At 48.1% G+C, this 14,552-nt stretch overlaps 1 protein-coding gene across 2 annotated transcripts in view; it reads left to right on the top strand.

Annotated features, from left to right (window-relative positions):
* Positions 1-14,552, top strand: part of OPCML (opioid binding protein/cell adhesion molecule like) — a 1,054,475-nt gene that overhangs the window by 1,017,188 nt on the left and 22,735 nt on the right. The window lies entirely within an intron of this gene.

Below are 14,552 nucleotides of genomic sequence, written 5' to 3'. Positions count from 1 at the left end.
ATGAGACTGAAGGTGAGATGTATTTCTTATTTTGTTATATTTTTCTTTGTATGTGCACACACACACACACCCATAGTTTGAATCAATGGTTGAAAGAAACATTTTTTTCAACCAACTCAGCTACTGATGATAAAATATTAGAGCTCATGCTTTTCAGAAATTATCTAATCTAATCCCTAATTTTCACTGGTGATAAAGCAGGAAGCCCAAGGAGGTTTTAAGTCAGTAACTCACTCAGATGTACATGGAGAGTTAGAGATCGCTTGTGGACCTGGTGTAATGCTATTTCCTAAGTAATGAGGGAAGTTTGCAAAGAATGACTATGACACTGTGATTTATGATAAGAAATATCTATTTGGCTTTTGTCCAGTTCCTAGCACAGAGTTCCTTCAGCCCTTGGAATTTCCTGAGAGGAGAGGAAAAGTGTCTTTTGTTATGTTGATAACGTGATTGTTGGATGACACCTAAGGATGGAGGCTGGTTGCCAGGGAAGTTGGGTCCTGTGATCAGGTGGTTGAAACTTTAAATTTCTTCCAACCATCATCTCCTGGGAGGGGCGGCGACTGGAGTTTGAGTTCAGTCATCAGTGGCCAAGATTTCAACCACGCGTATGCCATGAAGCCTCCATGCTGCTGCTGCTGCTGCTAAGTCGCTTCAGTTGTGTCCGACTCTGTGCGACCCACTAGATGGCAGCCCACCAGGCTCCCCTATCTCCGGGATTCTCCAGGCAAGAACACTGGAGTGGATTGCAATTTCCTTCTCCAATGCATGAAAGTGAAAAGTGAAAGTGAAGTCACTCAGTCATGTCCGACCCTTAGCAACCCCATGGACTGCAGCCTACCAGGCTCCTCCATCCATGGGATTTGCCTTCTCCGTGAAGCCTCCATAAACCCCCCCAAAAGAGGTTCAGGAGTTTCCAGGTTGTTGATCAAGTGGCGATAATTCAGGGAGGGCGGAAACTCGGAGGACACTACGCTCCGGCCACTTCCTCTGCATCTTGCTCTCTGTGGGTCCCAACTGGCTGCTTCTGAATTATATCGTGTCATAGTAAACTCCTGATCTAGTAAGTAAAATGCTTCCTTGAGTTCTGTGAGCTGCTCTGCAAATTAATCAAACCCAAGACAGTAAAAGAATCTGGCTGCAATGCAGGAGACCTGGGTCCTATCCCTGGGTCTGGAAGATCCCCTCGAGAAAGCAATGGCAACCCACTCCAGTATTCCTGCCTGGAGAATCCCATGGACAGAGGAGCCTGGTGGGCTACAGTCCACAGGGTCACGAAGAGTCAGACACAACTGAACGACTAACACACACGGAAGGGGAGGGACGTGGCGTGCTCTGATCTGGAGCCATTGGGTCAGGAGCACAGGTGACAACCTGGACCTGAACTTGGCATCTGAAACTGGGTGGGTGGATGGGGGGTGGGGGTCGGGGGAAGAGCTGCAGAAACTCCAGGTAGAGAGCATCAGAATAAGGCTGAACTGCGGGACCCTGAGCTGGTGCTGAATTGCTCAGTGTAGGGGGAAACCCGCACAGGGGAATGGGGGCCGAATTGTAACAGCTCCCGATTTCATTTTCCCTATTGAACGTTTCTCTGCTGTTATGGGCACACATCATATACATATCTGTGTGTTCATGTGTGTGTGATATGCAGAATCAGGTACATAGCATACCCTGTGCTTGTGTGTGCTCAGTCATGTCTGACTCTTTATAATGCTGTGGACTGTAGCCCACCAGAATCCTTTGTCCATGGGATTTCCCAGCCAAGAATGCTGGAATGGGTTGTCATTTCCTCCTCCAGGGGATCTTCCCAACCCAGGGATTGAATGCACATCTCCTGTGTCTCCGGCATTGCAGGCAGATTCTTTACCCACTGAGACATCGGGGAAGCCCATAGCACTCTGTTACTTACATCACTTCCAGGACTTACCTCGGGGCACAATATTTTGTAACTGAAAGAGCCTCTAATGCTGCATGTGAGTCAGTCAGGGCCGCACTACAGGGTAACTGACACTGCATCCTGACCAGTTCTTAAGAGTTGCCCTCTCTGGGTGGTCTTGGAGGGTCCTGGGAAACTATAGGCAGCATCCATACAGCTACCTGTTCCCCCGAGGCTCAAGGCCCTGTCCCTCGTGGAGTGGCACACGAGATGCCCTCCCAACCTCTCTTTCTGTCCAACATCCTTTGGTCCAGGCCTCCCTGTGGAACCCAGTCACCCTTACCATCTTCCTGCCTTTATCTCCCACGTGGCCCTCACAGGTCCTGGCTGTGCAGGCACGGGGCAGGTGTGGGCTGTGGTCCTGAAGAGTATGGGGCCTCCTTGCTGCTGGCCCCTTGCCTGTCATCCAGCATCTGCTGTCTGGTCGGGAAGGATTAGGAGGTGAGCCACGTAGCGAAGGAGGGGTGTTTGCCTGGAAGGCGGGAGGACAGAAAGCAGAGAGCGCTGTGGTCCTGCATTTGAAGTGAACCTCAGACCTGGGAAAATGGGCCCCGAGTCATCTCAGTGGATGATTAGTTATATCTGTAAGACATTATTCCAATCTGCCCATCGAGGGGAGGGAGAAAAGAACAGCTACTTGTCAAAATCGGCGTGCATGGGAGACTGGGAAGGGAAAAGAAATAATTAATTTCCTCCATTAATACAAGACATTACCCCCGGACACACACAGTCCTTCATAATTGTCAGCTCCTCTCTCCCCCATCGCGAAGCAGCCGCTGCACAGTGACAGATGAGGCCACCTTGAAGTCACAGGGTGTCTCTGTTCTGAGGTCTGAGTCATCGAGACCCCAGGCCCAGTGCTGGCGCCTGGGCCAGTTCCCCAGTGCACAGGCTGGGGTACAGGGACTTTCTGATGTTTCTTCAGAGGCCAGTGGCCCTGCGCTCCTGGTGGGAGCTCTGCCCATCGAGACATGGTCATCAGTTTCCAGAACTCAAAGAATTATTTAGCATTCTGGGTCACTAACCATATTGCTAAGTTAAGAAACTTACAAATGACCTTAGAAGTCCTCTGGTGCAATTTTTATTTGATAGGAAAAAAAAAATCTTGGGACTTGGAATGGTAAAAACACTTAGCCCAAATCATACCACGTTAGTGGCGACCCTGATGGTTGACCCAGGTCTTCTGAAGTCCAATTCAGTGGTCTTATATCCTGATTCCTATGATTGGCCCAGAGTCATAGAAGGTCCCATGGAATGTTCCTTCTACAGTGATGAGGCTAAGAAGAGGGGCCAGGGAGACAGATGCCTTTGATGAGAGATCAGCTTGATCAGAGTCCAGCCTGGATGGTGGGCGGGAGACCCACTTGCCTAGAAATAGCTCCCGGTGTGTGGATACGGAGAGTCCTTGTCAAAAACTTTCCAAGGGCCCCCACCCTGCAGGAAGCGCTCCCGTACCCCGAGCAGAGGACTCGCCTGCTAAGCACCGGCTCCTCGCCCTCCCCTCTCAGCCCAGTCACAGCTGAGCACCTGAGCCGCACTATCTCCCTGCGATGCTCCAGAGCCAGGTCCGTGCTCCATGAAGCGGCCACTAGCTCTGGCGTGACTTGCCTGCCGAGTGCTGCTTGGCTTCGTGGGTGTTTTGCCCAGGAGCAAATCAAAGTATTTCAGAAATATTAATGAAGGTGATAATTAGCACCACTGCCATGCAGCTGTGCCCTTGGGAACTACCATGGGAAGAGAGAATAAAGGCGAGAAGGAAAGAGAAGAGAAGAAAGAGATGAAGCAGGAGGAATTAGGCTGCATCTGAGCTTCACCTGCAGAAACCAGGCTGTGCTCTTCCTCCAGGGAGCTGGGAAAGGGCGGCCACAGCATTTCCACACCAGAAGGCTGAGGTCTGGCTTCTGACCCTCCAGGACTTCGGGCCCTGAGCCCCAGCTGGGTGTCTCCCCAGGGAATGCAGGGCTGACCCTCACTTGGCCATCACCCTGTTCTCCAAGAGGAGACCGAGCTGGTGCGCCAAGAGTTCCAGGATTGCAGAGTCTGGGGGACTACTCTGCATCCTGGTCCCACAGGGTCTGACAGCCTAGTCACTGCCTCTCGCTGGGTATAAAGGTGTGAGTGTCAGAGCAGCCCAGAACGGGGCACTTGCAGCGGCCCTGGTACTGGGACCAGGCACAGGCCATTCTGTGGGCCAGAGGGCAGGGGCCACGGGGTTTGTCATCCAGACCAGCATGGTGTTGAGAGCCGAAGACAGCAGTCAGTAATTACAGTGGAAAACAGTGTTAACTGTCCAGGCAAGCCTAACAGTATGATTACCCACCTATAAAAGTAACAAAGGCCTTGATGGCATTACTACACACACACACACACACACACACACACACATCTGTCCCCAGGGAACTGAGCGTGGCAGGTGGGGTAGAAGGAAAGTTTTAAGTCCCGCCACAAAGCAAGTGAGAGGTAAAGCATTTGCTATGATGTTGCTCTATCATCAGAAACAATTTCTGGCTTCCTTGGTGGTCCAGTGGTTAAGAATCCACCTTGCAGTGCAGGGGATACTGGTTCGATCCCTGGTCTGGGAAGATCCCACGTGCCGGGGGGCGGCAACTAAGAGACTGTGGACCAGTGCTACTGAGCCCATGCACCCTAGAGCCTGTGCACCAGCACAAGAGAAGCCACTGTGATGAGAAGCCAGGCATCACAACCAGAGAGGAGCCCCCACTCACGGCAACTAGAGAAAGCCCGAGCGCAGCAACAGACACAGTGCAGCAAAAAATGTTTAAAATAAATCAACAAAATTAAAAATTCAAAAAAGAAAGACTTTCCAAGGGGTGGGGAGCAGGGGAGGGACAGAGAGGGAGTTTAGGATCAGCAGATGCAAGCTCTTGTATACAGGATGGATAAACAACAAGGTCTACAGCACCAGGAGCTGCATTCAATGTCCTGTCATAAACCGGGATGGAAAAGCAAAAAAGAAATCATTTGAAGATGTTGGGTGCTACCTGACCCCCGCAGATTCCGACCCTAGAGGTCTGCTCTGAGCTCAAAACGTCAGTTTGCCAAAGTGCCCTCAGGAAACTCACTGGTTGTATTGGCCCGGGGCCTTTCCATTCCTACAAAATATGGTATTCTTTGAGAAACGGGGTCTGGGTTACTGGAGGTGCCTGCTTAGGCTAATGCAGGTAAGGTCAGGTTCAGCCTTCTGAAAACATATATAAATGAAAGAAGCAATAGGTCATTCGGTGCCTTCATCAGCTTTTTTTTTTTTTTTAAGCAGTAGTTTATTTAGATTAAAGCACAGAATTCATTTCACTTGGTAGTTGTTAACACTGAGATAACCCTGTTGGTTCAGAGTGCAAATAATAGTAATACAAGAGGAAAGCATGGGATAAATAAAAACTGTCCAAGTGTCCTTAACATTTTATCAGTAATGTAGCTGTTTAAGCTCTGCTTTTGAAAGTGTGATGATTTTTTTTCCTTCAACCTCTATGTTTCCGTCTGAACTGTTTATGTATATTTATATTTAGACACTTTTTAGAATATAAATATTAACTACGTTTTGAATCCAGATCAGGCAACCTGTTCTGGAAATGGATTCAAGCTTCCGTCCGCAGCCATTAGTCTGCCTGCGTGTGAAGTCCCAGCTTCCTGCCTTCTGCATCCGCCTTCTCTGGGTCTCTGTCTGTGTGTCTCTCTTCTCTCCCTGGCCCACAGTCCAAACTCTCATTTAAGGGGACTGGGTCACATCCTCACAGGTAGCCTGGCTGTTTCTGCATCACTCTTTGCAGCCCCTTCCCTCTGGTTCAAGAGTGTCATCTAGTTTCCAAAACTCTCTGATGACTCCTGATTCTTCCTACAGCTAGTGAACGCATCTCAGAAAGAAAGCGTAGGTAAAACCAAGCCAAGCACACGTCTTCGGTTGTGGGTTCATCACAGTTTTGTTTAAGTCCAGTGTGGGGAAGGGATGAAGCTGAAGTTGGGAGTCAAGGCTGCCTGGGGCCTCCATCCACACTTCCTGGTTGGAAGACAGAGGGAGCCCAGTGTTGCTGGGTGCCTGCCGTGGCGTAGGGAGAGGTCAGGGGTGGGGAAGGCTGGAAGTGTGCAGAGGAGATGAGCAGAGAGAGCAGATCTAATGAGGAGAGAGTTGGTGGAGGGCAAATTCAGGGGTTCAAACCCCCAGCCATCATGTGCAGAGTGATCAGAGTTCAGCCTGACCAGTCACACAAGGAGGTCACAGAAGTCAGGGTGTCCTTCCCTCTCTGTGTGTCTGCAACTGAGAGTGGATGACACCAGGTAGGGAATGAGTGCTGAGGTTCTCAACTGCTGAACTTACCCTGGTTCCCAACTCAAGTGTGTTCTAAGGTTTCTATCCTTCCAAAGAAGGAGGCTTTTGTGTCAGGAGGTGTGTGATGGAGAAGGACACCAGGAGATCCCTAGGAAGGAAGGAGAGACCCTCTTCCCAGTCTGTGGATTTCCAGAAGGAGCCTCCTCCATCTCCTCTCCCTCGGGATCACTCTTTCTCCCGCCATGGAAGATGGGGGACTCGGGTAACTGTGAGGTTATTTGCTCCAACAGCTAAACAGGGACAAGACCGTCACCTCCCAGTGAGGGCTGCACTCCTGGTTTCCATCACCTTCTGATCTACTCTGCTTGGGTCTAAGGAGTCCTCCTAACCCAGACTCTTTATTTCAAGGCAGCCTTTCTTGAAGGTCCAGTTTGGGGCCCACGGTCAGACCTTACTCGGCTTGAGTCCTTGCATTGTACAAGTCCAGTTGTCTTGAGTTCATAGGGAGACAGACAAGACCCACATTAGTCTTGCATGTTGAGCCCAGACTGTAGGCCAGCTTGACAGCCACGAAGTTGGTGTTTTCATCTGCTCAGGGTTCATTTTCTGTGATTCTGTTCTATAGACCAGAATCCTGGAGAGAGAGGGACGAATGACATGATTTGGGCACACATCCCCACATGCACCCCTGACAGTGTCTGCCTTATCCCGAGCACTCCCAGGGATTGAAGCAGGGGAAGGGCTCCAGACACCGTCCCCCCGCATCCCCCACCTGACTGAGGTGACCTGGCTCCAGACCCCGAGGGTGGGGTTTCCAGCAAATATACAACCTGCCCATCAACCCACACTTTTTCCTATGCATGGAGCACTCCTCACAGGAGTAGGATTAGCTCTTTGATCACTCGCATGGCTACCTTGATGAGTGGGCAAGGGACTGTTCATTCTCCAGGGTCAATCAGAAAGCCTGGTGGGAGCCTAGCTGATGAGCAGCATGCATGGGGTCGTTGGGGCATTTGACTCCACATTTCCAAGGTCGGTAATGTTAGGAATCGTGTGTAATAGCCCCTCTTGCTGGGGAGCCAGGAAACTAACTACTGGCTTCTCCGGAAGCCCTGCCTCGTGAGTCCAGTGCCCTCGGGGTGCCCCCTCCCACCACCTTGCTTCCAGCCGCAGCTCCCCTCCCCTCGCTTTCTTGCCCATCTGCGTTCTCCTTTCTTGGCCATTCCTTCCTGAAGCCCACGCCTCCCTGGGCCAGCGCCTCCTAACCTCCATTGTCACCCTCTCCTGCTCTCTTCCCCCAGGGACCCTCCCCCAGGCGTGTGCCACAGGAGTCACCTCCTGACAGGTATCCTGGCGAAAGCTGTGACAGGTGCTGGCGTTTACCTCCCAAAACATCTTCCCCAGATAGAACAGCAGCTTCCTGTGGCTGACAAGGAGGGGTGGAGGGGCTGGGGGCCCCTCGCTGGTGGCTTTTCATCATTTCAAAGGGAGAAGGTGGGCAGCATTTTGCCTCCAAATGAGGACGATTTCTTGAATGAAATGAATAGTCTGGCAAAGGAATAGGCTGCCCCCTGGAATCCTCCCTGGGAGACGTTCGCGTGGAGGGAAAGATATTCTGTCAGGCACCATCATCAAAAGAGTGGAAGGCTGAAATCTCTGACCCTTCCTGGTACTTCCAACTCTATAAATCTAAGGACTTGGCTGAGGAAGAAGAAGGGAAAATTGGGCCAATGGCTGCAAAACTGCAGGCTTGGAAGGACGGGATGTGGAAGGAGAAAGAAAGAGAAGTGGGTCAGGAAGCTCCTAGATTTTTCTCTGAATTTTCTCTTTGAGCTTTTCACCCCTGAACACCCAGGTTTCTTCTTCCCTCTTTAATAAGTCTTCCTGACCCACCATCCCTGACTTGAGAGTCCAAAACAATTAAGAATGGAAAAATTGAAACTGAAAAGAAAAACGTATAAAGTATTCCAGTTCTCGGCTCATCACCCTATGGACTCCCCAAGGTCAAGGACCTTGCCTTCAATATCCTCTTCACCTCCTGGCTTCTTACCCATCACCTCACTCATCATAAGGATGAGTAAAATAGCTGCAGGTGACATTAGGAACAGCCGGACCAGGGACCTTTCTTCCTGGGGTGTGTCTGCCCCCCCCGCCTCCGTTTCTGAAATGGTGCAGACCCTGCTGCTGGGGGTTACATGTTCCTTGTGCTCCAAGACTGTTATGTCAGAATGTATATTCCTGCACAAGAGGCTGCCTTGTGCCCATGGAACCCTGGGCCAACTCAGCCCCTCCCCAGGCACGTGCCTTGCATCTGCAGGGTCTGGGTCCAAGAAACCCCTCCATCCCCTGATAAATGGCCCCATTTGTATCCCTGCAGATCTTAATCTTCCTAATACAGTGAGCTGGACTTATCTGCTTCAAAGTGCTCCTCCGTGGAAAGAAATAACCTGCATTTTTAATATATTTCTGCCAGTGATGCAAAGCCCACTTCCTTTGACTTCCAATCATGTTATATTTGGCTGTCCCAATGCATAGGGCAGGATGAGATGCCTCTGGGTTACTGGCTCATTTCAGGACCTCTTACCAGAAAGCAAAACTGTGGGGCTGATATGAAACTCTGATTTTCATATCGTTAGAAAAAATGCTGTAGTCCTGTAGCCTATCTATTCTTTAAATCTCTCTGACTGTGTCTTTACAACCTTTCCCATGGTACCCAGAGCATCCTGCCTGCAGCCTGGGCATCTCGCCTGCACCCCATCTACCTTTATTCCCTTCCTTACATCAGTGACTCCTTCCTCCTCCTCCTCCTCCCTCCTTTCCTATCCCTACTCATGTATTTCCTCCTGCCTGTCTCCCTCTCTCTGTCCCCGAGTCAGCAATCTGCCTACTGGCAGCTAGCAAAGGGGATTCAAGCATTTGTAGCCTCCTGCCCTTTTCTCTGCAGCGTGGAATCAGGATTTTATGTCACAACCAGAATTGCAGAGGGCAGGGAAAGCATTCCACACTGCAGTTTGCCAGGTCTCCAGGCATTTAGCAACCTAGATTTGTTCTGCTTTGCAAATCTCACCCAGTATTCAAAGCGGTTAAGGAAACAGCATCTCCACCCCCTTCCTTGGGCTTGAGGTGGGGATGAATGTCAACATCTTCTTCTTTTTCTTAGCAAAAGTGGTGTCCAAGGGTGCGTGTGTTTTTCACTAAGATCACAAGGACGCGGTGGGAAAGGTAGTTTCAAGGATCCAGATCCTCAATGTAGACCTGCCAGCCAAGCTTGCAGCTCCAAAGAAAGGGTGCCTTTGGAGATGCAAGCTCCACGAGGATCTCAACTCAAGGGGCAGGCAGTAAATGTCACTGACCAGCCAACCCCTTCACAGGCCCAGGTGCACAAGAGAGTCAGAACGGGCTGAGAACAGCGCATGGAGAATGGGGACAGGAGGCCAACAGCACGGAAGTCCTGAGACACTTAGAAAAGGGGCAGACGGGGTGCAGGCAAGATGCTCTGGGTACCACGGGAAAATTCTGAAGATACAGTCAAAAGGGACTTTACAGAAAAGATAGGCTGCAAGACTAGACTGTGTTTTCTGAGAAAATGTATGAAAACGAGAGTTTCATGTCTCCCCCACAGTTTTGCTTTAAGATAGAAATGCAGAAACCAAGCCCCACCCTGCACCTACTGCATCAGAATCTATATGTAATACATAAAATCTCGGAGGAATTTATGTGCCAATTAAAACCCGAGAACCACTTACTTTACAGAACAAACTTGACGAAATTCATTTTCTCACTTAATGAGGTAGTATTATCGTAACGACCCTCAATTTGTGCAAAACACTCTTACTTCCTCCCTTATTTGCTGTCACAGAACAGTCCATGCAAACAGAACAGAGAGTGGAGATAAATCCCCGCATTCCAGGGAGTGGCCTTGTTGTCCAGCAGTTTCCCCCGTGGAGGACCCAGGTCTGTCCCCTCGCTCTGGTAGAAGACACTCACTCGGGGTCCCAGTGCAAAGACCCCTGTCATCCCCAAAGGGCTCCCTCCCCTCTGTGCCGACTAGCATCACAGATCTGCCTCATCAGGGGCTTTAAGCCATCTGTCTGGTGTAAACTGGGCAGCCTGCTGTGGGTCTAACTCATTCTCCCCAAGAAAGGTAGGTCAGTGACCCCGCCAGAGGCTCCTGCCAGGCCCACTGCAGGTAGCTCATCTCCTTGGTTAAGTACAGGGAGGTTAATTACTCGTGGCAAATTCACTGCAGTACAATTTGAAAGAATGATGGAGTCTTCATAGGAGAAAGCCCTCCTCTCCATCCTGTGTATTTATTCACCGCAGAAATGGCACACTGAGTCTGGAAAGTCATTATGTCTGTATGATTTCGCTGTTGTTTTTTTCCTTCAAAACAGTTAGGTTGGTCAACCAGCATCATTTTAATGAGCGAGGCAATTTTTATCTTTGTTGTTGTCTGGTCACGTCCAACTCTTTGAGACCCCATGGACTATAGCCCATCAGGCTCCTCTGTCCACGGGATTTCCAGGCAAGAATACTGGAGTGGGTTGCCATTTCCTTCTCCAGGGGATCTTCTCCACCCAGGGATGGCAAACGCGGCTCTCCTGCATTAGCAGCTGGGTTCTTTACCATTGTATCACCTGGGAAGTATCTTTATTACACATCCTGAAATAAGTGGTTTCAGGATCCCCTTTGACACTGAGATGTTGTTAAGTCTAAGACAAATAAGGAGATGAGGGTGAGAGAATGTTGACATCCCTCTAATGACACTGAGGAGTTAGATATGAGCCAGCCTGGATAATTAAATGTCTGTGAGATGGAGGGCTGTGACCAGCCCCGCTACCCCGAGGTCCCAGCAAACAGGGCCCCACCCCGGGGCCCAGGAGGCAACTGCCCTGGCACATCTCCCTCACAGTTTTCAAAGTTCTTGTCCAGTGCCTGGGACCAGACTTAGCCCGGTAATACCATTCTGAACTGACACTCAGATCTCAGGCTGGGAAGTGTGGGCTTGCCCAGAACCCCGTTTTCCCCTTCACCTCTGCTTCCAGTCACTCCTCACGTGGGTTTGACCAGATTCCCCAAGATCCTGAAACTCTCCCTGTGGGCTTGTCCTGGGGTCATATCCACAGGCCCAAATCCCAGGAGGCTGCCCTGGCCAGTAATTGCTCCTGCTGGCCAATGATGCAGGATTTCCCTCACAAAATAGCATGAGATTGGCCTCCCAGGGTGGTGCTCACTTGGAGACTCTGTTTGTTTACATGTTTGCCTGAAGCCCCATACTTTCTGCCGTTGGTCTTGGCAACCAGGATCCAGACACTAAAGGCAAAGCCTGGATGGGCGTGCTGAGCTAAGGAGGGCATGGTGGCAAGAAAGGCCAGAAGAGCTGAAAAAAGTCAGTGTCCTGGGAAAGGGGTAGGTGGTGGGAATGTTCCAAGGCTTCTATGTCAGCGGAATCAGGATGCCAAAGCACCTGCCTGGTGTCTGCCCGTCAACTCCCCCAGCCCCAACATCCGCTTCCTATCCCAAACCCATCGTGGGCCCAGACTTGGTTGACTGAGTGACCATTGGATTAGATATGCTTCTATGGGTTTGGAGAAAATTTACAAAACATTTTTATCGTCCTGAAAACGAATTCTGCTCTCATGCCCAGAGCACAAGAAGGAATCAGGTATCAGGCTTATAAGAAATGCAAATGGATGTACTTTCTCCTTGGCCCTTGGGGGTCTGGGTTTTTAAAGGAGGCTGATGCTTTGGCAGATGCAAGACAATAGAAGGTCTGTCCTCTTTGCACTGAGCCACAGGAAGTGGAATGAGGGATGAGGCAGAGACAGATCGTTGCAAGAGTATGTTCTGGTGGCTGCAAACAATGTCAGTTTCTCAGCCCCAGAATATTTGGGATCATGAATTGCAAGTTTCACAAATGTCTAGAAATAAGAGACGCAGGTCCATTCCCTGGGTTGGGAAGTACCTCTGAAAGAGGGCATGGCAACCCACTCCAGTATTCTTGCCTGAAGAATCCCATGGACAGAGGAGCCTGGTGGGCTACAGTTCATAGGGTTGCACAGAGCTGGACACAACTGAAGCGACTTAGCATGCATACAAGCAAAGCCTCCAGAATGTCCCACAAAGCTGGGTATTACAATTATTAAGTACCCTCACCCCAGGTTCGAGTAACCAGACCTCTATCATTTGGGACTCTCAGTTATTATATGTTAGCAAATGTTTTTTGAACACCTACTACATAGCAATCAAGGAGGGTTTCCTCATTCATTCATTCACCATTGTGTCTTCCCCAGGACGTTTGAAACCAACCAGCTCTTTTGTGTCTGTTTGTACCAAAATGTTAACTGATTACTTATTCATTGTACATGTCTTAGTAGTTTGTATTCTGTGTACAAAGACATGTAGTACATGGTGAAAATGTAGTGAAAAACGAAGATGTCCATATTCACATACCCTAACATTATTCCCACATTTAAAAATTTATGTTGCTGACCATGGCAATTCTCTTTCAAAATATCAAAGCTTATTAAAGTGCTACAGTATTTCACATGTACTCTCTTAGTTAATCCTCATAATAATATTTTTAAAATGAATGATATGATATAGTTTTGGAAGTTTTGGCCACAGCAATCAGAGCAGAAAAAGAAATAAAAGGAATCCAAATTGGAAAAGAAGAAGTAAAACTCTCACTGTTTGCAGATGACATGATCCTCTACACAGAAAACCCTAAAGACTCCACCAGAAAATTACTAGAACTAATCAATGAATATAGTAAAGTTGCAGGATATAAAATCAACACACAGAAATCCTTTGCATTCCTATACACTAATAATGAGAAAATACAAAGAGAAATTAAGGAAACAATTGCATTCACCATTGCAACGAAAAGAATAAAATACTTAGGAATATATCTACCTAAAGAAACTAAAGACCTATATATAGAAAACTGTAAAACACTGGTGAAAGAAATCAAAGAGGACACTAATAGATGGAGGAATATACCATGTTCATGGATTGGAAGAATCAATATAGTGAAAATGAATATACTACCCAAAGCAATTTATAGATTCAATGCAATCCCTATCAAGTTACCAACGGTATTCTTCACAGAGCTAGAACATATAATTTCACAATTTGTATGGAAATACAAAAAAACTCGAATAGCCAAAGCAATCTTGAGAAAGAAGAATGGACCTAGAGGAATCAACCTGCCTGACTTCAGGCTCTACTACAAAGCCACAGTTATCAAGACAGTATGGTACTGGCACAAAGACAGAAATATAGATCAATGGAACAAAATAGAAAGCCCAGAGATAAATCCACACACCTATGGACACCTTATCTTTGACAGAGGAGGCAAGAATATACAATGGATTAAAGACAATCTCTTTAACAAATGGTGCTGGGAAAACTGGTCAACCACTTGTAAAAGAATTCAAACATTTCTAACACCATACATAAAAATAAACTCAAAATGGATTAAAGATCTAAATGTAAGACCAGAAACTATAAAACTCCTAGAGGAGAACATAGGCAAAACACTCTCTGACATACATCACAGCAGGATCCTCTATGACCCACCTCCCAGAATATTGGAAACAAAAGCAAAAATAAACAAATGGGACCTAATTAAACTTAAAAGCTTCTGCACAACAAAGGAAACTATAAGCAAGGTGAAAAGACAGCCTTCAGAAGGGGAGAACATAATAGCAAATGAAGCAAATGACAAATAACTAATCTCAAAAATATACAAGCAACTCCTACAGCTCAAATCCAGAAAAATAAATGACCCAATCAAAAAATGGGCCAAAGAACTAAATAGACATTTCTCCAAAGAAGACATACAGATGGCTAACAAACACATGAAAAGATGCTCAACATCACTCATTATCAGAGAAATGCAAATCAAAACCACTATGAGGTACCATTTCATGCCAGTCAGAATGGCTGTGATCCAAAAGTCTACAAGCAATAAATGCTGGAGAGGGTGTGGAGAAAAGGGAACCCTCTTACACTGTTGGTGGGAATGCAAACTAGTACAGCCACTATGGAGAACAGTGTGGAGATTCCTTAAAAAACTGGAAATAGAACTGCCTTATGACCCAGCAATCCCACTGCTGGGCATACACACTGAGGAAACCAGAATTTAAAGAGACACGTGTACCCCAATGTTCATCGCAGCACTGTTTATAATAGCCAGGTCATGGAAGCAACCTAGATGTCCATCAGCAGAAGAATGGATAAGAAAGCTATGGTACATATACACAATGGAGTATTACTCAGCCATTAAAAAGAATACATTTGAATCAGTTCTAATGAGATGGATGAAAC

Source organism: Bos grunniens, chromosome 29, assembly GCF_055505025.1.
Source record: "Bos grunniens cultivar Pamir isolate PY7600 chromosome 29, Bosgru_T2T1.0, whole genome shotgun sequence".
NCBI lineage: Eukaryota > Metazoa > Chordata > Mammalia > Artiodactyla > Bovidae > Bos > Bos grunniens.
This window is presented reverse-complemented; position numbering and strand designations above follow the sequence as displayed.